Here is a 24,474-nt window from a genome sequence, read left to right as displayed (position 1 = left end):
TAAAGAGATGAAACTACTGAGACACGACCAAGTCCCTTCTTACTTGCATATTGTAACATTGCTACACTGCTGGATTCCTTTTCATATGTTGGGTTACATTCACTACAGATGGTACATCTGACTTTAGAGCAGGTGTTGTAGCAGGCCTGGCCCACAGCATCCTGATGCTTATCACCTGGACAGTTTCCAGCCACAGATTGGACTTTGAGTTGTTGGGGAGATTGTCAGGGAGATTGATAGTGTAAGCCATATCGGAATTACCTATGATAAATGACACATTTTCTTCCACTCTTCTCAAAAGGCAAGCTGTGAATCACAAGACCATTCAGTTAAACTTGATGAGTATCTCCTTCCATGGGGAAGATGCCTAAAACACATTCACATCCAGACTGGGGTCACCTGAACAAATCAGAGCACCTAAGCTTCCCTGACTTACTACTGGGATATGGAAATCAACTGAGTACAGTCCAAGATTTGCAGATCTGAAGGATATTTGCCCTAAAAATTCTTTCTGTGACTCAATTTGGCAACAGTTACCTCTTTCAAGCAAGCACTGAGCCAGGTTTTGTTAGGCCAGGCTAGCCTGCAGTTACAAATAAAGTCTGAAATCTCTGTAGTTAATACAATTTCAAGGCTTACTTATTTAACAGTACAATGATATTGATGGTGGAGGAGAGGAAGGACAGTAGTAGAATCTGTTCCAAGCAGTAATTCAGAGACACAAGATTCTTCTCTTTCAATGTCTCTAAATTCAACAGGTCCCCAGAATCACTGTGGAAGATGAAGAAAATGACAGATTACACGTGAGAGATTTTTATGGGACACATCTGGAGATAATATTTACCATTGATATCATATTCATTGTGCAAAACTTGATTACATATCCCTAATCTAACTGCAAGGGAGAAGAAAATGTAGTTAAGCTGTATGTCCAGAAACAAAAAGAAAATGGAAATGGATATTGATGATTATTAGCAATCTTTGATACATAGTCACTGCAGCAATGTAAATGAGAAAAGAGCAAGTCAATTGAAATTAAAATCTCCTAGAACGACATTGGTGATTTTTCATCTGCAAGGATATTTCAAGCTTTTATTTATTTTTCTAATACCAGTGCATAAAATTTCCTTCTTAGAATGGGTTCAATTATTTCTCAAACCACAAAAGAAAAATACATTAAAATCTCCAAAATTTCAATATTACCAGCTCAACTATCATTGAGAGTAAGTAACTTGCCAACTTTAGTATTCCTAAGCTAGAAGGCAAGTAAAATCAGTTAATAGATTTACCAAAAAAGAAAAGATGCATTATAAAATTCTCAGTTCATTCAAGAAACCAGTAATACTATTAACTATTAACTATTTCATAATAAATTATATATAAATTATAAATAAGTTGAAAACAAATCCACAATAAAGAAAATAATACGTATTCTTAATCTCTGTTCTCTTCATTGCTCCCCACACCAATCTCCTAAAATTTAGAAGCATGGGTGATTTTCTTCTGGCCAAGGGTTGTGGGAAGCTGAGAGTGTAGCTTACTACTTCTGGAATGTCAGAAGAGGCATCTGTCATGATTGCTGGGGCTTTGGCAGGGAGGACAGTAATGTTCATGCTGGCCCTGACTTTATCCACATAGGTTTCCTTGACTAAGGAGCAGAATTGTACCACATCACCACACATCACCACATCTAACCTTATAGCAGTTTACTTTTCCTGGCATCTTGATGAGGTTACAGATAATCCTGCTTTCCTTTAGTTCATTTACAATAACTTAGTTTTTTTAAATAAAATTTTACTAGGAAAAACAGGGATAAAAGAAGATACTAAAGAGAAAGTATGTGTGTGTGTATATATATATATCAATGCTATAGCAGACTTAGATTTTAGGCAAATTCAATTCACTGCTAGTAACATAAAATAGAATATTATGTCATATTTGCTAACTGCTTATTATTCACAAGGCATTATTCTAAGTACTTTGCATTTATAACATGTGTCTAATGTCTACTCGACATCACCATCACCCTCTTCCAAGACCTCCTCTGCACCATAGAAGTGAAGCTGAGAAATTTGTTTCCCAGAATTCTCCTTTCTGTAAGATTCCTGGTTAGAGTTAGTGAATGAGAGGAAACTGCAGGCAATTAGGAAGATTGAAGTAAAGGAGAAGTTCTTATTCTGCAGATGCAGCTGCAGCCGGACTTATGGGTTTCCTGGTGAGCCTTTAAGAATCACTTGTTTTGCTGCCGCAAAGAAAACAGATGAAAAATTCCCAAATAGTCTTGAGGATTATAGCAACTTCTCTGAGAACTTTTATGAGAATCACACATTTTGGTGCTTTCGTCTGTGATCTCCAATGACAGCTTCCCTGAACTTTGAGGCAGTTTCTTTCTTTTTTTTTTTTTTAGCACCTTGACCATTTTTTTTTTTAATTTTATTATGTTATGTTAGTCACCATACAATACATCATTGGTTTTTGATATGGTGATCCACGATCCATTGTTTTCGTATAACACCCTGTGCTCCATGCAGTATGTGCCCTCCTTAATACCCATCACCGGGCTAACCAATTCCCCCTCCCCCCTCCCCTCTAAAACCCTGTTTGTTTCTTTGACCTATAATGGGGGCTTAAGGGTCAACAGTCAAGAAAGCCTCTACTCTGACAGTAAGCCCTTTATATCCAGAATACATATAATGATGGCTGTTTTACTGACCCCACCCCGACTGATGCAAGTAATTAAAACCACCTTGTAAGACAGACATACCAGCACACCACCTGTATTTTTTTCAGATAAAATCAAACCTTAAAGAATGTAAATATCTTGCCAAGAATTGCATGACCAGAATTTGAATCAAGTGTGCTTGACTCCAGAAATCATGTTCTTCATTACAATGTTATACTCTCAGTCAAGTCAGTGCAAATGACAGAAAGTATTTCATAATTAAATGATAACTCAGTGATAACTAGCATGCACCTTCCTCATCAGCCACTGTGCTCTCCTTTCTTCTAAAAAATCCTTCCCTTGAGCTTCCCTCCTACAATGTCAATATTAATCATTTGTATTGTTTTCTTTGCCATGTCTACAATCCACCAAATTTATTGGAAACTACTGAACTTTCTCGATTCAGGAACTTGCTCTCTATCACCTTGAATTATCGGATGCTTAAGCGTTGTACATCCTGCTCAGTTGTCAGTTATAACTCTACCCATGTGCATGCACACACACACACACACACACAGTTTGGTTTTTTTTAATCACAGAAAACTGAAATGCCATTAGCAATTGAGCATGATGGCATTGCAAAAGAACTTGGGAGATTTTACCAGTGAAGAAATGGTTCAAAATCCAAAAAATAAAATTAAAAAAATATTATGATGCAAAGTAATTAGGATAAAAGAACAAGGTACCCAACTTAGAAGAGGTATTAATGTTTGGGGTGTCACTTTAAATTACAGCTCCTTCAGATAATTTATCTCTAATTTTCCACTTCCCTGCAGAATGAAAAATAAAGCATATGGGCAAACCTGACTTGTTTGCAAGAAACCTGTTAATTACAGGTCTCTGATCATGTGTTTGGGTATATAATCTATTATAACAAATTTAGCTGTGTCTGCTTACCAACTCTTCTAGAAGAAATAAACACATGATTGAAAAACCCTTTTCTCTGAGTCCTATAATTAAAACCAATTTATTATTTTAAATTCTAAATAAATTATACCTTAAATATTATGAGTAGAAGTTTCTATGATGCTTACAACAAACCCCAATTACAGACAGGGTAAAATCCTTCATTTCAGATGAGATGAAGAGATAATCAGTTATTCCATTTTCTTTCCTTGTTCTTTACAATAAATTTTCTTAAATTCTCATGGAGGTTTTATATTAATCTTCTCATTTAAAAAATAGGATATTTTTTAATAGTACAAATAGTAACTAGTACAAATTTACCCCAAATCACTGAAATCCAAATGCAATATCTGGTTCCATGCCTCTCCTAAGTTTTCGTCAACAGAGCCATAGGAATACCAAGCTAATAGAAAATAGCCATACCAAGGGGAGAAGAGAGACAATCTCATCATAAACTTAAACAGAAAAACAATAATATTTATTTATCCAAACATTTATTCCCTTATTCTATGCATGTGATCATTGATTCCAACTTTTCCAGCTCTTTCCAAAAGTACATTTGAAGTGGTTTTGCATTAACACCATGCCGTTACAGAAGTCCGAGATGGGCTGATATTAATACTATGCCACATTCATTAGATCATAGTATTATTGCCTTATTCTAAACTTGATTTTGATGGCAAATGTATTAAAGCATTTGTAATGTGAATGCAAAATTTCAGAATTTAGTGTTCAGACGTTAGACTTGAACTAAGGCTCCTATATGCTTGCGTACAGCATTGCTGCTAGTTCATATTGTGCCTTTGGGAGAACAAGGATAAGCTTCCTCTGCAGGGGAAGGTAGCCTTGTGGCTGCAAGGCTTGGCAAGCAATTCAAGTCAGGGTGAGTGGTAAGAAAAATGTACCCCTTCTCCCCAACAGACATAGGCCCACATCAGGTATTTGCATGGTGAGCAGAATACGAACTGTGTGGCAGCCCCCATTCACTCCAGGCACCAGGAGCCTTGTGTAGGGCATAACCAGCACAGCTATTAGCAGTGACTCTGAATAATCCCCCCACTTACTGTCAACTGAATTCAGTAACCACAGTATCTCTCTACACTGCTCATACATCCCCACTACAGACCCCAGATCTCCTGCATTACATTTTGTGCTTTTTCCTTAAAGGAATATAATAGATTAATTCTTGCTTTGTAAAATGCTTATTTATAATATTTCCAATTTTAAATTATCTTATCTTGGGGCACCTGGGTGGCTCAGTCAGTTAAGCGTCCGCCTTCAGCTCAGGTCATGGTCCCAGGGTCCTGGGATCGAGCCCCGCCTCGGGCTCCCTGTTCGGCGGGAAGCCTGCTTCTCCCTCTCCCACTCCCCCTGCTTCTGTTTCTGCTCTCGCTATCTCTCTCTGTCAAATAAATAAATGAAATCTTTAAATTATCTCATCTTCTAAATCAGAGCAAACCTATTGCAAATAAACAACTTTCACCCTTGCTTGAGCCCTCTGAGACTGATCAGGAATTAATTAACTAATTAAGGTCACCTCTTGCTATTTTTCTACCTAGTTTCCTTAGATAATTATTCCAAGTATTATTTACTTTCAATTTACTCTCCAACCCTAACTCTTCCATTCTTGTCACTACAAGTAGCCTCACATTTTACTTAAATGAGTCAATAGTATAATTATATATGAACTTCAATTTTCTTCTCTTCTACTTGAAAATATATCTGTATTAGTATTCTATGCATTCCTTTTCTATGTTAGAATTTTTGAATTTTACTTTTGAAGACTGAACCTCAGTGTATGTTCTTTAAATACAAATGAATTTAAGTTTCCATATAAATCAGGTCCTGTGCTATCTGATGGAGAAACATCGGTGAAAGATATTGACATATTCCTTCATGAATATACAATTTGATGGGAAAGTAGACAAGTACCGGCAATTAATGATAATCCAGTGTGAAAATTACCCCAACAGGGAGTATGGCATGTTATGGAAGGATAAATCAGAGACTTCCACACTAGATCTGGTGAATTAAGAGCTGTTTCTTAGAGAAAGCGTTGATCTCTGAAGGATAGGGAGGAGTTGGCTGGGGAGAAATAACGTAAGTTAAGAGTAAGTTAGGGATTCCCAGGGAAGTGAAGAACATATATAAAGGCCTGAAGATAATTGTTGTGATTGTCTTTGTATATATATAACCAACAACATGAGACTGATAGAGCTAAGTGAAGTTCAGTATAACCGGGGCACGGAATGCCATGGAGGAACAGTAAAGGAAAGGACAACAGAAGTCAACAGAGGTAGACAGTTGAGTGTCACACAAGTTAGGTTTTCAAATTGTAGCTTTTTATTTCAAAACTTGATTTCAAAATTATAATTTTTCACTGTTCATTTGGCAAATACTTTACAAGCATCTACTATGGGCTAGATTCCACTGTGTGTTAGACATTTAAGTTTCACCTACTATGCGGTAGACTTTCAAGATTCAGGTGTGAACTTGAAGTAGAGCTAAAACTCCCTATCTTTGTGGAGCTTAGATTTAAGAAGAAAGCACACACCCAAGGAAGAAGTAAATTCTATAGTATGATAAAAGCATGGGAAACAGAAAAAGTAGAATGGAGGCAGGAGATTGGGAAAGCATTTTAAATGCAATGATGTGGGTAGGCTTCATTGAATATCTCCCTATCTCTCTGCACTCCCTAACTTAGTTGAGAGCTTCAACTAAGTCACTGTCCACGCTGACACCCAAGTTAAAAGTTATAGGCTGCTAATGCCTTGAGACACCTTCTTTTCTTTTGCATTCTCACTGCTACTGTCTTAAACCAGAGCATCCTTATCTCTCATTCAGATTATTCAACAAACTCCTACAGTCTCTTTGTCTCCATTCTTTCTCTATTATAAATTCTTCTTCACCCACGATTAGAGTTTTCATTACAAATGACCACTATAGAAATGCCTCTGCTTTGTTCAAAAATCTTCACCACCTCTGCATTGTCTGCAGATAGGCATCCTGACACTGAGTATCGCGTTCAGTGCTACCCCTCACCATTGCATTCTGCCATCTGGCTAGCTATGGAACCTCATTTTCTAAAATTTCTTCTCACATAGCCTGTGATGTAAACCAACCAGACTAATAAAGCTCTGAACAAAGCATGAGTTTTCCTTCTTTTGGATGGAGTTCTATAATATTGTGCCTATTATTTCTGTGTTCCATGACTCTGTCCCTCCCCTTTCTGCTGTCAAAATCTCACCTGTCTCTAAAGCCAGCTCAAATTCCCCTTTGCTGGTGAAGAGTTTCCTGCTTCCTCCCAGGCATTCCAAATTCCGTTTTCTGTTCTCCCATGGGATTTTGTTTAATGCTTTTTATGGTACCCAGGTTTGTACTTTCATTCTGAACAATTCTGCCTGTAACAATTGCAGACAGAAAACATTACAGATATTAGACTATAAGCATCCTCAGGACAGGGATCTTCCCATTTCTCTTTGCCCCATATTACCCTGTTTTATACCTGGCTTAATGTTTTCTGCCGAGAAGAGGCTCAATAAATTTTAAATTTATATTCATTTTCTTAAATTCTAGGGAAAAAAGAGCTTTTTCTGGAGGTCAATGTATTAGCGGTCTCATTCACAGAATTAACCTGATGGATAAGAGCATTTTTAACAAGCATCTTTTAATAATTGTAAATGCCAGATTCCATCAGAAGCCTAGAGCAAGTATTATCACTGTGAGACAAACTAAATGCTACATGTGTCAATATTTACACAAGCAGATTACAACAGTGTGGTCTCATCAGTTCAGCTATTGTGTCTTGTGAGCTTAACTAAATTTCAAACTCCATGAGGAACTGCATTTTCCCCTGAAGTTATTAAAGGGTAGATTTCTTTTAATTAAACTCATTTGCATGACTAAATTAGATTTAATTACTCTCATTCATTTCACTAATACCTTTCTTTGATTGGAGAAGGAGAACTTTTATAATTGATTAAAATAGGATGCTCTGGTCTTCTCTGTTGATCCTGGAGAATAGTTCTCATTTATGCTTGTAAGTGACCAGGGGAGCAGAAATGTCTTTGATCCAGCTCTACCACAAATACTCACCATGAACTTGGGATGGACACACAATCACTCTGCTCCTCCGTTTCTCCATCAGATGAACACTGTAGTACCAATGGCAATGATAGCTGTTTTGGCCTTCTTTGCAAACACAAATGATGCTTTTGATGCAAAAGTGCTTGACATGTTCATATAAATTTTAAACTATAAATTTTATCGAAATCATTAATACCAGAAATTAAAGTTTTTCCCTTAAATTTTGCCTAAAAATGACACTCCTCCTTACCTTTTGCATAGTAGTCATTGTTTTCTCCATTTCGGATTATGAAAATTTACTATCACATGTATTCCTTTACTCATGCTTACATGTATTCATTCAATACAAATTTGTTTTCACACAATGTTCCAGACACTGTGATTATCTTTGGATGGAATTCAACAAACCCCCAAGAAGGCCAATAACTCCAATGTAACTTATTTCTCCCTCAGGAGTTCAGTCTCAAGACAGACAATAAGTAAACAAAGACATTTCAATAAGCCCAATAATAGAATCATGTACAAAGTTCACAGCTGTAAGGGGCAAGTGTTCAACTTGGCTTGAGTGTATCTAAAATAGATCTTGTGAGAGAAGTTAAAAAGGTGGGAGAAGAAGGTTATTCTAGGACAAAGGAATTCTGTGTTCAAAGATATTCAAACAAGAATAGAATGACACATTTGGAAAACTCTAGCTTAGTCTGGCTTAAGTTTTTTTGGCTTTGAGCATAGAGAGAGAACAAGTTTGGAGAAGAACTCATCCTATAAAATGACTATACTTACATATTAGAAAGATAATGAGGTAGCAATATGGAAAACAGATTAGAGGGAGGTAAGTCCAGTTAGGAGACTCTTTAGTTTAAAGATAATATGGGCCCAAACTAATGTAGTAGCAATACATTTGGGGAAAAGAAATATAACATATATTTCATGGGTATTTCTAAGATAGACCTGGTAGGCAGAAGTTTAAGATCTTCTTTGTTTCTGTTTTGGATGATGTTTTAGGTAGTATGAGCATTACCAAAAACACAGAAAAAAACAATTTTGGGGTTGGAGTTGAAAGAATCCTGATGAGGTTTTAAGTTGGTCATGTGATTTTGAAATATCTATATGCACAAAGAAAAATACATTGGTCTGTATTTTAGAATGAGGATACAGAAAGTTACAGATTTGGGAGTTATAATAGAGGGGTCTTTGTTTTTGTTTTGTTTAAGTTGGCATTTTACTTCCTTTTGTGAACATATCCTTATTCCAAGTTACTGATTCTGGTTTGACTCTCAGTCAAGGGGCCTTACTTCTCCTTTCAGGGTTGAAGGTACATCTCTTAAACCAAGTCAATCAGGAAACAAAAACTATGTACTGGCGAGGATACTGGGAGAGAGCAGGTCATGTTCTTTCCTGGGATCATTAATCTAAGAACAAGTAAGCCCAAGTAATTGATGGCCATTTTGTTTTCATATAGGTAAGTCTGCAAATGAAGCCAATATGGAAGAAAAAAAGCTAGCAAATTAAGAAATCCAGAGTTCTGCTGATATTTCTAAACCCCTGGACCAAGCCAAACTTTTAGTTAATCTTCTCCTGAATGTTTTAGTCATGTGAACCAGTACATTTTGGGTTTTATGCCTTATGATGGTTTATATCATATCTCTGTGATTTATATCCAAAAAAGTCTTAGCTAATTCAAGGATTCTTACCAAGTGAGTAGTAAGTCACATTGTGAGACATAGCACCATATCTCAGATCAGAGCATAGTAACTGAAAAGTGGAAAAGACCAAGGTAGTATGTATCATCAAGAGGAACATGGACATTAAAAGGTAGTTGGGGAAAGATTCCATAAAGAAACCCAGGAAAGATCAACTAAGAGGCCCAGAAGAGAGTAGTATGACAGAAGCCAAGGAAGGAAAGGGAGTAGCAAGAATAATGGCATGGTGAGAGGTGAGGTCACATTAAATAGTCTGTCTGGTATAGCAATCTGAAGGGCTGAGAAGATTTTAGTATGAATCATTTCAGTAGAGTGGTGGCCTTAAGACAGACTGAATAGGTGTGAGAAAGTAAGGTCAGTGTACTGGATTTATCTTTCAAGAAGATGATCTGTAAAGGGATGTGGGAAATTGGACTACCTAGATAGGAATACAAGCTAGAAATAGGGTTTCTTTTTAAGTTGGGAGAGATGGCACCTGTATACATGTCAAGAGAAAGCTCCATTTTCTCCTGTCCTTTATTGTTTAAATATGGTACTTTTACTGTGATAGGAGACTTGTAGAGATTGAACCAGCATAAAATGTCAGGTAGATAAGAACCATTGATAAGTATGAATTAGAGGCCTTGTTGGTCTCTTTCATTCTCTTATATAAGTCCTAGAGGATTTTCACTTTTCGATACTTCATTTTTCTTTCATACTAAAAAGAACTGTTTTTCACCAAAACATGCACACTAAGACATGCCAAGGTGCACTTTATGTTGGTTACCCTACATAGCACAAGTAGGAGCTAATGGCTGGCTCATTTCCATATTTTTAAAACAATACATTTTATTTGGAAAACTGCTTTATTTATTACTGAACAGAACTGTATTTCCGACAGAAAATTGTCAGGATCCATTTTAAGATATCTGTGTTAGCTGGAGTTGAAATAATTTTATTTACTTCAATGAACTAAGCTCAAAGCTTTCCATTAGTTGGTGACAGTTCTACTGATTAGATGTCATCTTTTTTAACCCTTTTATTACAATATGCAAGGAACATCTACTGAGCCACTTAGGACATGAATTTACTTGTCAGTTTCATCTTTTTGTCTTTAAGACAATAACCACAAGTATGGAAAAGAAAAAGGGAAAGACAACACTGCTTCTTAAGTAAGGCATTACGTTTTTATTAAGTGGCTTATGACTCATTAAAAAGGGGAAACCCTAATATCCTGCATGAAATAATAATGTTCTAATGGTCTTTTCTGAGTCTTCTAGCCTGTAAACAAAATCTCGGGTAGAATAAGCTAAAAGAACTCATAATAATAGATGGATTTTAGGAGATTAAAAAGTCTGTCTGCCCTCAGGCTGCACTTGGACACCTGATTAGAAGGCACTTGGAGGTGAGCACCTTCCCTTTCAGCCTGCATTTGTGTATTTGGCTTGGGTGTCTACAGTCATAAAAGAGAATGTGTCATGAAAAGAAGTGGAAACAAACAAATCACAATACCAAAAGGAAGGAAAAATCCCCAAACCACACTTTCACAGTCCTCTATTTATACTAGCACATTCTGGGAAAATCACTCAAAAACCTGTTACTAATCATTTAAACCTTAGGCTGTCGACATTTTTCTGCTTTGCTAGCCAAACAGTCATGTGCAGCAGCCAGAGGGTTAAAGAGCCAGATTTCCTGTCCCATACTGAAGCTTTGTGTGAGCAATATGGAGGACCCCATCATCGCCGCAGAGGCTCCTGTTGAACGTGAAGGGGTCTATCCAGGCAAAAATATGCGCAGCCTTCTGGGCCAGATTTGCTCCGGAAGGGCTTCTAAGTTGGCTGGGCAGTGGACTAAGCTGTCCAGACCTGCTGTTCCACAAAGGCCAAGAATCTCCCTCTGTGTGTCTAGTTCTCCAGCCAGCAGACCATACAAAGCCTGCTTCGCCTGGGTCCAGACACCCTCCAGCGCTATGAGAAAGTCTTTGTGTTGCTTTAGGAAATACAATATTAAATCTAATGTAAATTAGATTATTTGGATTTTGATACACCAAAACCAGAACCACTTCAATTTTCACATGGATATAAAGAGAAATGAAACACAACACAGAACTAAAGAGTTTCTAGGATTTGGACTGTAGAAGACAACAGAATTTTCTATTTCTTGATTAAAAAAAAAGTAGAACCAATCAACTATACAATGAATTATATCTCCAGTAGCCTAGGTGCAGTGCTTTGTTTTATTTTAATGGAAGATTTTTGATATGCTGATTATATGTACTGTATTCAGTTTCTTTAGTAAATATGAGGAGGGTTGCATGTAAAGGGAATAAGAAAGTCATGCTCTGAAGATCCTGGTCACACATCATCATTGCACTTTGGGACCTAGAGTGCAGAATTCTTGATTTTAGTTTTCTCCATTTCTGTTCCTTTGACTCACTCTCATCCATGCTGGATTAACAAGAGCTACATATGTGAAAATATTGCCTGAAAGTTGGCAATATTTTGTGGACAGTTATTAGTATTTTTCACTTCATAAAAAAATCAAACTTCAAATTCAACTTGACAAGAAATCTGCCCACATTATCTCCTTCTATGAAGTTCCCCAGTGAGAGTCAAGCCTTGGAAAATCTGGTCTCTGGTAGAATAAAAGGTGACAGAAACCTAAAAACAGCAAGAGAAAGCTCAAGGTTTCACACAGCTTGTGGCTGGGGACAGTTCTCATCAATACCTGTTGTGGTTCAGTCATTGTGACCAGAAATTTGAAGGCAAGCTTTGCAGGTAAAAACATAACCAGTGATTTGTCTTTGATATCTGAACATTGTATCCTGCTTGTTCCAAAATCTGACTGAACTAGATCCATATGTATTACTGAGTCTTGCTGTCATAGTCAAAGTGCAGTGATCTAGTGGAGATGAAGTTTGACCCAGGATTAACATAAGCCACTATAGGTCCTTGGAGTCAGACTCAAAACCTTAGATTCCATCATGCCCTTAATTATCAAATGTGTTTCCTGTGAAGAAAGGAGTACTGTTTAAAATGTTTGATAATCTGACAATGCCATAAGGCTTAATGGAATCTATGATTACACACAGATGGACGATTAACTCTCGAGGTTTAACGTTAAAAAAAAAAAAAAAAGTAACTATGCTGGATTGCTACTTAATGGAATTACACTGCCCATATGGAAAAGAACTATACCCTAAATATACCCAGAATGATGGAACAGGTGGCAGAATCTGGGCAAGACTGCTTGGAATGCACAAAAGCATTCTGAACTTGTAACTGCCAGAAAAGATTTTTGGAGGAAAAAAAAAGAAGAAGGGAATCTTAGAAACTGTGTTAACTTTTCTACATTTTGGAAATATGAATTGCAAAGATGATTAGAAAACTGAACCCCAAAGTATGCTTTCTCTGGCAGGTGCTTTTGTCATACTATCTTTCAGAAACCTGTAAACTATGTCTGTTTGTGACAGGTACAATTTGATGTGTCGGTTATTATTTAGCTCTGACATAAACTCAGTGAGGGCAGACATCATATCTGCCTTGATAACAACCATATACTCCAGAAGGTATAACTGGGAGAATGTGCTTAAAATTATTAGCTAAAGTGAGGATTGGGTGTTATTTCTGCATTTCATATTCTTTGATAGTGACTTGTGTCCCTACTTCTATGGATTAACAAGAGCTACATATGTGAAAATGATGACAGTGAACACTAGTGAGCATTTACACATAGGTTATCAAATGATAAAGTGGTATAATCCCAATTAAGATACTCTTTCTGATCAAAGGTAATTTATTTGTGATTTTTTGCTCCAACTCAGCAGGGGTTTTATTTTAAATATTAATAACCTTTCAAATAGCAGAAGACTGTGTCCTGGGCATAGAAGGGTGTGGGGATAGAATCTGGAGGTTACTAACCTATTAAGGTTAGTAATGATAATCTTAATAGGTAAGTATCACTGAGCATTTACTATGTGCCAAGAGTGAAGTGCTTTATTTACATAATTCTGTTTAATTTTTAATATAACCCTTTGAGTAATTTCCCATTTTACAGATGAGGAATCTGACTGAAGGGCACTGAGTAAGCTTCCCAAGGTCACAGAACCAGTTGATAGAGTTGGGATTTAAAAAGTGATTCGTCTTGTCAGGGTTCTTTCACACATAACCATTTTGGTCCATGCCTATTGACCACGATGATCTCTCCCAGCTCCCTGTCTCTTTTCTCTTGTTTTGCACTTGTCTGAGCATTGTTGGACTTCTCTTTAAGCCTGATGCCTTCCGTACTGGTTGCCAAGGCTCTGTTAGGAACTTCAGAAAAGCATGTGAATATGGAAGAGACCATGGAGCGCTACCAATCACAAAACAGTTACTTAAAAACTAATACTAAATGATAAGATGGGTGTGAAACAGCTCCACAGCATTGTTTCTCCCCTGCAGAGTTCGAATTTTTCTTTTCTTTTTGAAATATTAAATACGAAATTCTTTGAAACAATTTTTTGGTGCCTCCGTTCTGTTGATGCCTTCAGCGCATGCTTGTTATGCTCTTTTCTAGTTGCACTATTAGCATAGTAGCCTTTCTTATTATGGAGATATTTTCTATCAAAGGAATCCATTCTCTTCTTTATTGATATGACCATCAGACATTCTGTCCCTATATAAAATTCTTAAAATAATTCAATATCAATTATAGTCTTATTTTTTAAAATTATTATAGCTTCTAGTTCTATATGAGGTACTTCTTCCATTCCCCAACAGATAATCTACTGCTCTAATGATGTGGAGTGAGGGAAATATGTTGAAAGAAACTAGTGTTGAATCATGAATCTTTATCCTTTTAACAATTGATAGGTGTACTTTTAATAAGATGTCTAGAATCACTGATATCCTTAAAATACTTAATATTTAATCAAATTGGACATACTTTACAAAATATCCTATTAGTGATTTTTAAATGGCAAATTAGTTTTATTTATTCATTTTTGATACAGTATATTTTTGCCTGATGCTCAATCTGGTGATTGCAGTGGAATCTTAAAAACTGATCCCGACAGGGGCGCCTGGGTGGCTCAGTCGGTAAGCGTCTGCCTTCGGCTCAGGTCGTGATCCCAGAGTCCTGGGATCAAGTCCCGCATCGGGCTCCCTGCTCTGCTGGAAGCCTGCTTCTTGCTCTCCCACTCCCCCTGCTTGTGTTCCCTCTCTCGCCGTCTCTCTCTCTCTCTGTCAAATAAATAAAATCCAAAAAAAAAAAAAAAAACTGATCCCAACAAAGAGTGACAGCTCTAAGGGTGGAGATTAAGTAGGATCACTATCATTTCATGCATTTTAATGCAAGGTTAACTCCTAAGGAAAAATCTTAAGGCGGCCTGTGAGATAAAAGTCCCCTCAGGATTCATGCCAAGGGTAAATGGGTTGGTAGAGATGTTACAGTTGCCTAGACGAGGACAAAGGAAATAATGTACATTCCTTTGGGAACTGATAGCAGGATCTCTATTTAAAGGCACAGTCTTCACCCCAGGAACTCCAACATGTTTTGTTATGTAGATCATGTTTGTTGTTACTACAAAAATAATCATTACTCCTGGTCACTTACTTCTTGGTCAGTACAACTATGTCTTAACATTGTTTCTCCAAAGACCAGATCCAGGGAAAGAGTGGTGATATTGCCTATTAGATGGATTGCAAAACCAGGGAAATAGAAGTGGTTGTTTCCCGGTTTTATACCATCAAACAAGATGGGAAAGAGGCTCTGGAGAATATATATAAAATTAGTCGAGGAACAAAGGGTCAGGCAGAATGAACATTAAGTCCAGGTTCCCTAACATCTGTAGAATAGTTTCACATTATCAGACATGGCTTTCTTATCAGAGCAGAGGGAAGAGTATTTGTACCATCCTGGCCACTCAGAACTCAACATGGCAATTTAGGAACATGTGCTATAGAGAAGATGCAGGTGGAGAAAAAAAGTCAAGAGCTTGAATGTGTTAGCAACTAATGCTCTTGAATCAATTTTCACGGCAGTTTATACCCATAGCTTTCAAAACCTGAGGATGAGATGAATACAGACATGAATACGGATGTAGATAATTCCTATGCAGAACAATACTTTCTTGACAGATAGTACAATTGCTTCAAACCACGTGCCACAAATGAAGCTTAGTCTTGATTGCCCTTTCCTGATAGGACAACAAAGGTCAATCAAAACAGAACAGTCACGAATAGGTTGGCAGCAACCATAACTATCAGTACTTGCTCTCACCCTACCTCAGCACAAATGTTGCCTGACACTGGGTAATTCCTTGCCTTCTCCCCTTCCCAGCCTCTATTGTTCTCCCTTCACTCCAACTACACCACTCTGACTAAACAGTATTTATCTCTTCATGTTTTGGTTCTAAAGCTCCTAGAAGTAGTTTCTGAAATTTCATATATGTTTATAGAGTCCCATTGTGCACTTACCAGTGTTACACACATACACACACACATACATACATGTGATACAGAAAAAAGAGAAAAAAGAATATCTCAAATCATGATAACCAACCTTCCCAAAACAAAACTGTGTATGTCAGACCCAGGGAACTTAACATAATGAAGTGTTCCCAATTTTAGTTTCCTTTAAAATCAACAATCTGTGGCTAAAGACTAACACTCTTTTCTAATCAGAAATCTTCAAGATGGTTTTTGTTCAGGGCTGCTTAGTACTTTTTCTGTAGATGATTTCATAATTGTTTTACATTGTGTGAAAGTTGGGAGTCTATGAAACCTCCTTAAGGAGGACTTCTCTTCATCCAGTAATCAATATCTATAAAAGTCCAACATATTTTAATTTCAAAATCTGGATTTTCCTCATCATGTGGTTCTAGTGGATCTGGTGTTTCACAATTATCTGCCTGAGTTGTATGTGCAAATTTTTTTAGATTTTTTTTTTTTTTTTTTTTTTTTATTCATGAGAGACAGAGCGAGAGAGAAAGGCAGAGGGAGAAGCAGGCTCCCAAGGAGCAGGGAGCCCAATGCGGGACTCGATCCCAGGACCCTGAGATCATGACCTGAGCCGAAGGCAGACGCTTAACCATCTGAGCCACCCAGGCGCCCCTGCAAATTTTTTTAAATCTGAGTGATTTTTTCTATAACCATGGGGGCACCTGGAGTGCACTGGTATAGAAGCAAAGACTGTGAGTCCTATCACCTCTCCAGGGGCAAGAATATTCTTTTTCTTTTTCTTTTTTTTACTAGTCCATTGTCAAAATTTTTTATTAGTCTCACAGCTTCTGGGAATAAGTTACATAAAACTCAGCACAAAACTCTTGTACAAATTTTCCTTCTGCCTCTATTGCCCATCATCACAAGTCCCGTTGGTATCCCAAACCCAACATATCATAGAGAAATATGCTATTGTAAGAAAAATATTATGCAGTGTCAGGTCAATATCAGGTCACTTGCATGTTGCACATACTTGTATTTGAAAACAGAATAGGATAGTCATTCTAAGGCCCATGATACGTCCAAGAGCAAGAAAGAATAAGGTCTTTACAGATACCTTCAAAATCTTAATCCAAGCTTAAATGTACTACTTGAGATTGGTTCATTTTATTTTTTAACTGAAATTTATTCTGGGGTTTCTTTTTTCTTTTTTCTTTTTTTTTTTTTTTTTGGCTTCTTTTTCTTAGACCATTTATTTGAGGTTTTTTTAAAAAAAATATTTTTCCTTTGCCAGTTATTATTAAATTGTAGCCCTCAGCTTGTGACTGCAAGAACAGATGTCTCCTAGTTGGAGTGAGATCACAAGATTCCTTTTGAATGAATGTAAGGAAGATATACCACCATAGTAGAGCAAAAGTTGTGTGCCTCCTAGACAGTTGAAGACATCTACTCAGGATACAATCTAAACCAGAGCTAGATCTTGTATTTTACTTTAAACCATTCAATGACTGGTTTGGAAATCAAGGAAACAGACATGGGTTGTTGACAATATCATCCATTTGGTTTCTCCAGAAATTTTAATTCACTCATGTTAGAAAATAATACTAGGTAAAGCACTGCTCTTCAATGCCCCTTTAATAATTGCTATCGCAGAAGTATTTATTTATTAGGGAAACTAAAACCATCACTTCAAATCTCATTTATTATGTATTTTCACATAGCTCACCTTCTGATGTGAAACTATATTTAGGTCTGTCTAAGCCCAGTGCTCTTCAATATTTACTCATTTACTTATTTAACATTTATTGAGAATGTTTTTTATGACATAAAATGTTCTGGAACATGGTGTCTACCTTGCATATTGAGGATGCTATATAGAGAAACAGATATAAATGTAGATTGGGAGATAGATTTACAAAAACAAATACAGAAATGAATTTATAAAAATAAGTATGGTACAGTGATGATACAGTGTGGGTATTAAGAGAATAGAGAGCTCATTTTAAAATGCTTTTTATTTTAATACATTTACCTTGTTATTTAACAACTATTTATTTGTAAGCCTGGCAAATAAAGTTGTCATAATTCACAAATATCTTGGAAACTTCAAAACAGAAATTAGTCTAGATTGGCTTTCAATAGTTGAAAATACTTATTAGATTGAAAGCCAATTAATCTCCTGTATATCAGCTCCATTTTAAGAAATTCACAAAAAAATTTCTACCAACCAAATTCTAAAGAAGATTTCATCATTCATTTTATTCATCTTGAAGCAACTTGTCAAGTTTTAACCTTTTTTGTTCTATATTTTTTATTATCTAATTCCAGATCATTTCTATAATCTCTTTTTCCAAATATGACTCTTTCCTCTATTTTTTTCTGAAAATGACTATATTTCCTTTGAACATTCTGAAAGCTAATATAAGTTCCTTACCGTTAAATAAAAAGGTCCAAATTTCCAGACGTCCCCATGGAATTCCCCAATGTTGCTGTCTGTTCTGTTCCAGCATAGCTCACTGACAAAACATTAAAAATGACCAATTCCAGGGCACTTGGGTGGCTTGGTCAGTTAAGCATCTGCCTTCAGCTCAGCTCATGATCAAGCCCCACCTTGGGCTCCCTGCTCCCTGCTCAGCAGGGAGTCTGCTTCTCCCTCTACCCTTACCCCTGCCTGTGATCTCTCTCCCTCTCTCTCTCATGCTCTCTCTCTCAAACAAATAAATAAAATCTTAAAAAAAAATGACCAATCCCAGAACATAGTGCAGAGGGAAGGGAGAATGAGGTCGACCTACTCTTACCATTAGTGTTGAAATCTCTGTGCTAAAACTTTCTAGAGTTTGTTATTTCTAGTCCATCAGAAGTCTTGTTATCTGATACTATCTCTGATAATTCCCACCTTTTTTCTTACTTAGTGAAGTTCCTACAGCCACTTCAGAATGAATATCTAACAAGCTAATAACAGGTTCATTCTGAACCCACCAAATACCTTCATGTCCTGTCACGATTCCACCAGCCCCTCACTCACTAAAAATGCAAATTTTAAACGGTTTGCAAGGAACATATGTGATCCATTTTTAGTGTGCTAGAGAGTCCAACAAGGTGCTGAAAAACTAGAAAAACGGGAAAAACAGAAACTGATTTTTAAACTCAACATAATGTTTTCTTGAGCCACTACTAGATTCAATGCTCTATAGAAAACACAAAGGTGTGTAAGGCCTAACTCTCAAAAGGGAGAAGGCTTCAAAAGTATTCCAAAGTAACCTGGGATGTGTTTTTAAGAGGGGTGCATAAACCAAACAGTAGAGGCTTTGGGTGAATGGACACAGAAGGGCTGATGGGGTTAGGAGAGAAAGACAAGGAAATCTTCAGGACATGGAAGATACTTGGGTTTGGTCTTCAGGGCAAGATGGTGCACGGAGGATATTTCAGGCAGCAGGAATGAAATGAGCAGTACAAGTAGAAAAGTGCAAATGCCTAATAAATATTTACTGAATGAAATGGTCCTAGTGACAGTCAAATCTTCTTATATTTTAATTTTTTTGGCAATGGGTTGGATTTCCCCACTTTAAAGTCTCCTGAACTTTGTCAGTATTGAGTATATTTTGTCACCTCTTTATAATTGCTTTCTGCAGTGAAAGGGGATGTTTCCATATCCATCCATCTGCTAATCAAGGATCATTTTGAAATGGAGTGTAAAGAAAAAGAAAAGAGACCATGAAGCTGTTACATCTTGAAGTGCATTAAAATATAAAAACAAAAAATAAGAGCACACTCCAAATGACTCATTTGTTTTTCAGTATTCCACAACTTCGTGACAATAACTGGCAGTATAATAATTTCACAGTGTCATCCTGGTGGAACATAGGGTTCCCATAAGAATACATTTCTATCTCCTGCAACATCACCATTAAAGTGACTTATTTGTTTCTGATTAATTAGGACCCATTTTTTTCCTTCTTGGCATTGCATTTTTCCTCCTGTTCAGTCTATCTGGACAGGCTAGATCTGCGTGGGCGCACACCAGTTTGTGAGATTCTGGATCAGAACTCAGTGGCTTTGCAACAGTGATAAACCTAACTTCTGGTAACTGTGAATTTGTGTTCCAAAGTGCCACAAACCACACGGTAAGATGCCACAAAAAGGAGCAGTAACTAGGTCGTGTTTTTGGCAGTCTTTATGAAGCAGTAGCTCCAATGCTGTCTTGCCCATGATTAAATAGAGCTGAGAAACATTTTTTCCTTATCTTTCTTTAGCAAAATAAAAAAGCTCAGATTAACTGATGCAGAGCAGAGAGGGAAAATGAGAGCTCCTTGGAAAAGAGGAGTTTACCTGTCAATTACCTAAAGTCCAGTTATTTGTGTCTCATAAGAATAGAATTTGAAAAGGATGCACACCATAGGTGTAGCCAACATGTGTGTGTGAGTTTTGGGGGAATGGTTTCTGTTGGAATGGGGTGGAAGTGAGAATCGTCTTTCATCTCTCCATGATCCTGTCATAGTGCATGGTTGGCTGTCAACAGTCTCCAGAAGGATGTCATTTTATTTCATCATCTATAGGTAATTAGTAATATATTTGATATTTTGGAAAAGCAAAACAATATGCTAGACTGGGTGGTAAAACATTAACGGCCAAGAGAGACCAAGCCTTTTCTGGGCAGAAGTTACTCCCTCTTGGGGGCATGAATAAAAGTTCAGCTTAGCATGACCTTGCTGTTCAAATTTGCCCTGGGCAAAGACATACCCAACTCTCTGGGTCTGAATATACTCTTTCCAATGAGTTCATGATTCCCAATGATTACACAATGAATATGTAAGAAGGCAAAAAGCTAAGCAAACCTGGAGAGCAGACATTTGGGAGAAAACATTAAGGAAGCTAATTGACATGCTTTGTAAAATGCCAGAATTATTACCTTTCTGGGTGTTTAGAAAAGAAGTTATCTTAAAATATAACACTTCTTTCTCTCTTCATCCTAGTAAATCCAGTCGACAGGATTTAGCACTGGGAAGAAGCCCAGAAGGTTTGAAATCCTGTAAGAAAAAAAAAAGTGTATTTTTAGAATTATGGTAACAGCTGCTAAGAAATGTATTTTTTTTTTTTTTGTAGTTAATGTAAGCTGCCTAACATAAATGTGTGGTAGAGAAAGATAACATAGATAAGGCAAGTGGAGAGAATTATAGCAAAGTGAACACTATATTTGGTTGTTGTTGAAAGAGAAATTGAGTAGTAAAGATGGCATTTCATCAAAATAAAACTATAAATTGTATATCTAAAAGCTAAAATTAGATAGCTAGTCTCTCTCTCAGGCTCCATCCCCCACCCCTCCACCCCAGCTCCTAGCCTCCATTTCTTATCTTTTTAAAAAATCTTTTTCTAATGGAATCTTAGGCACATTAACATATTAGATATTACTAAAAATTACTTTCTAGTGTCTCCAAATACGCCACCACTTTTCATATAATCCACTATCAAATTTTCACATTAAAAAGTTATTTAAAGATTTTTACATACAGCTCTGATTGATTTAATAAGTGAACTGTTTTGCAAATGACTAAATGAGTTAACTACTGTTTATTTCTTTATGGTGCTATTTTTTGGTCTCAGGTTTATTTTTAAAGGATAAAGTAAAAATAAGAAGAAACACATACGCATGGCAATCCTTTCACATATTAAAATGGGTAAAATATTCTAGATTTTGTCTTGCCTGTGATTGTATTTGTCAAAAAATAATGGCATCATGTATTTGGGAAATGATTTTCTACTATCAAATGCAGTATTTGTGGTATGTTTCTAAAGCTTGGGCTTGTTTTACCCATGGAATTGGTGGCAGGGGCCACTCATCCCAACAAAAGCGTATAGGCTGTTTTGCTTTGGGGAGTTTTCCATTTGATCTCCACCAAGAAACAGCCTGGGGCTGGTTTGGAATTGAGATACTGTGCATGTATTATGCAACGTAGTAGGGTCTACTATAGAAACTTGATGTATTATTTCATCAATTATATTAATAACAGATTGTTGTTATAGTTAATAACAATTACTAATGAATACTCTGGAAGGTCAGTGTTTTAGAAAGTTCAAGAAATCTCAGAAACGCTCATAATAATTACTCCTTAGTGTAGAATAACACAGTTAATCCTTAACCTTAGTTTCCTAGACTTTCTTGGAAATGTTCTGTAGTTTTCTTTACGGTTGACACACACATAAAAGTCAGCACACCATATTTCTCTCATTCATATCCTAGAAGATGGAACTCATCTCCATTATCAACCATACCTCCTTCTACCCCCTTCCCAGACAGCTCACATTCAAGTGTTTATTCTCACTTGCTTTCTCTCCCACTGTCCTTCTAGGTAACTAGCTGTTTCTCTTTCTCTCTCTTAAATGTCTTCTCTTCATTGCCTTGTACTCCAGAGATCTGGGAGAGCATTTCTCAGAGGATCCAAAAAGGCGTTTGCAATCTGTTTAATACACAGCTCATCTCCGACTCCCAGACACAATCTATCCCAGATTTTACAATGTCATCTTTCTCACCTATTGGCAATAGGAAAAAAAGTAATTTAAAATAGTGTTGTTCGTATATGACCATAAAATAGGCCCTGGAACCATTTTAGAAAGAAATATTGTGCTTAATCCAGTACCCTGAGAAAAGATGATTATGGGTAATCTTCCCACTCCTGTAGAGCTGGGACCACGTCTGATTCCTCTTTATATAAGCAATGTCTATCACAGTGACTAATGCACCAGGGGATGGTCAGGTATCTGTTGCACCAAATTTAATGTAATTATCTTCATTTCAAGTCTGAAATATAAATTGAACACCTTATAAGTCTAATTTTCCCCATCAGTACGGTTTACTGAATTCTAAAGCATTAAGTCATAATGAGTTAGATTCTCCTATGGAGACCAAAAGCGTAGGATAAGAGATGGTCAACTGATGGTCCTTTGGCTAATAATCAAAATAATATCCATCATATATTGAGTACTTCTATATGTCAGGCACTGTTTTAAGTGCTTTACATATTTACCTAATTTAATCCCTAAAACAAAAATATAAGGCATACACTATTATTATCCATTTTACAGGTAAGGAAATTCAGGCACAGAAAAGATAAGTAAATTGCCTAAGTTTACACAGCAGTAAGCAATGAGGTGGCATGGGAATCATGAAATCTACATTGACAGTGGACAAATTTAAAACTAGTTTCAGGTTTATATGACAAGTTTTATTTCCACATCTGATAGTAACGTGTTTATAACCTCAAAAATGTCACTAAGCTTATTTATTTAAACTTTCTTGTTAGTTACTGTTCTCACTGCCATAATTTTCACAAGGGAAATATAAGCAACTTATAGCATAAGGATCTCTGGAATATTGATGAATAATAAGTAATACATCTGCATGTAAAAACTATCTATTTCCTGATATATACTTTATGAATGAAATGGAGAGAAGATAATAGGAAAAGAATATTCATCCTGGTGAAAAGCTTTGAAAATAAAGGCTGATTGGGAGATCAGACTTATCTGAAAATAGCAGATTGAAAAAATGACCACAATTTTTCCCCTCTCTCTCAATCCGAGCCCCTTGCAAAATAACTTTGCACTTCTTCCAGCAAGAGGGCTATTTCTCCATTCCTTAAATCTGAGCTGTCCTTTTTTAACTTGGTTTGGCCAATAGAATGTAGCAGAAATGATGTGTCATTTCTAAGCCTAGATTTCAAGGGGCCATAGTTTCACTCTAGCCCTTTGACCCTGCAACTGCCATATGAGCAAGTCCTGGCTAGCCTGCTGGAAGATAAGAGAGATATGTCTCACTAGCCCTATTGCCTCACCCAACAACCAACCAACTCCCCAAAGAAGAGCCACCTGGCTGACCTGTAGCTTAACATAGATGCATGGGCAAACCCAGTCAAGATCAACCAAGCCTGTCCCAGATCAAACCACAGATCATCTAACCCACAGACTTGTGAAAAATAAATTGTCATTGTTTTAAACATCTGAGTTTTTGAGTGGTTTGTTATACAGTAATAGACAACTGATATAACACATATTATAATTACTTAGGTATTAATAGTCCTGCTATCATGTGAAAATGTGCTTTCTCTTTCTCTGGGCTGCCATGGTTTAATCTCACTCATGTTTAGCTATTAAAACTTTCCTAAAAAGCATCAAAATAAAAAAAAATTTGCTTATATGACAAATTTCATCTTTATTGTCTATGGTAGTGGCATTGCCCATAATGATTTGTCATGCAATTTTATTTTCAAAGCTCAAAATTAATTACAAACATGAAACAAATCATGTTGTTAAGACATACATTAAAAACAAATTACAATCTCAAAATGGATAATTTACAGCTTGGAAAATTAATTGATTAAACCCAAAGTGCATAAAAATAATTGGAAAAACTGAGAAGTGAACAAACCAATGACAGTGTTATCCAACTAAATAAAAAAGAACGTATAATGAACGAAATCACAGCCAAAAAAATCAATAGTTGTAATTAAACCATAAGACCCTGAGTGGAGATAGTTGAAATCCTGATTTGGGGAGCATCACTAAATTACAAGGATGAGCAGATGACAGAAGAAATCAAATCCTGTCCCTTCAGCAAAGTCAAAATAGAAACTATAATGTTGGCATTAAAATCAGTCATACACTTAAA

The 24,474-nt window shown here is 36.5% G+C and overlaps 1 long non-coding RNA gene across 3 annotated transcripts in view; it reads right to left on the bottom strand.

Moving 5' to 3' along the window:
* The window catches only part of LOC123848467 (uncharacterized), a 116,647-nt gene extending 98,177 nt beyond the window's left edge, over positions 1-18,470 (bottom strand). For 2 of the 3 annotated variants that reach the window (XR_008506578.2, XR_008506577.2), the window contains exon 1: positions 18,247-18,470. This is a non-coding gene — a long non-coding RNA (uncharacterized LOC123848467). Of the gene's footprint in view, positions 1-639; positions 1,345-18,246 lie in introns of those variants that run through there. The other variant, XR_008506579.1, reaches the window with a different exon arrangement.
* Positions 18,471-24,474: the final 6,004 nt, after the last annotated feature.

The sequence above is a fragment of the Mirounga angustirostris genome, unplaced genomic scaffold (assembly GCF_029215605.1).
Source record: "Mirounga angustirostris isolate CCGP_5_RB_7025 unplaced genomic scaffold, mMirAng1.0.hap1 SCAF_2, whole genome shotgun sequence".
Classification (NCBI taxonomy): domain Eukaryota; kingdom Metazoa; phylum Chordata; class Mammalia; order Carnivora; family Phocidae; genus Mirounga; species Mirounga angustirostris.
Note: the sequence above shows the minus strand (reverse complement) of the source record. Positions and strands in the feature narration are given on the sequence as shown.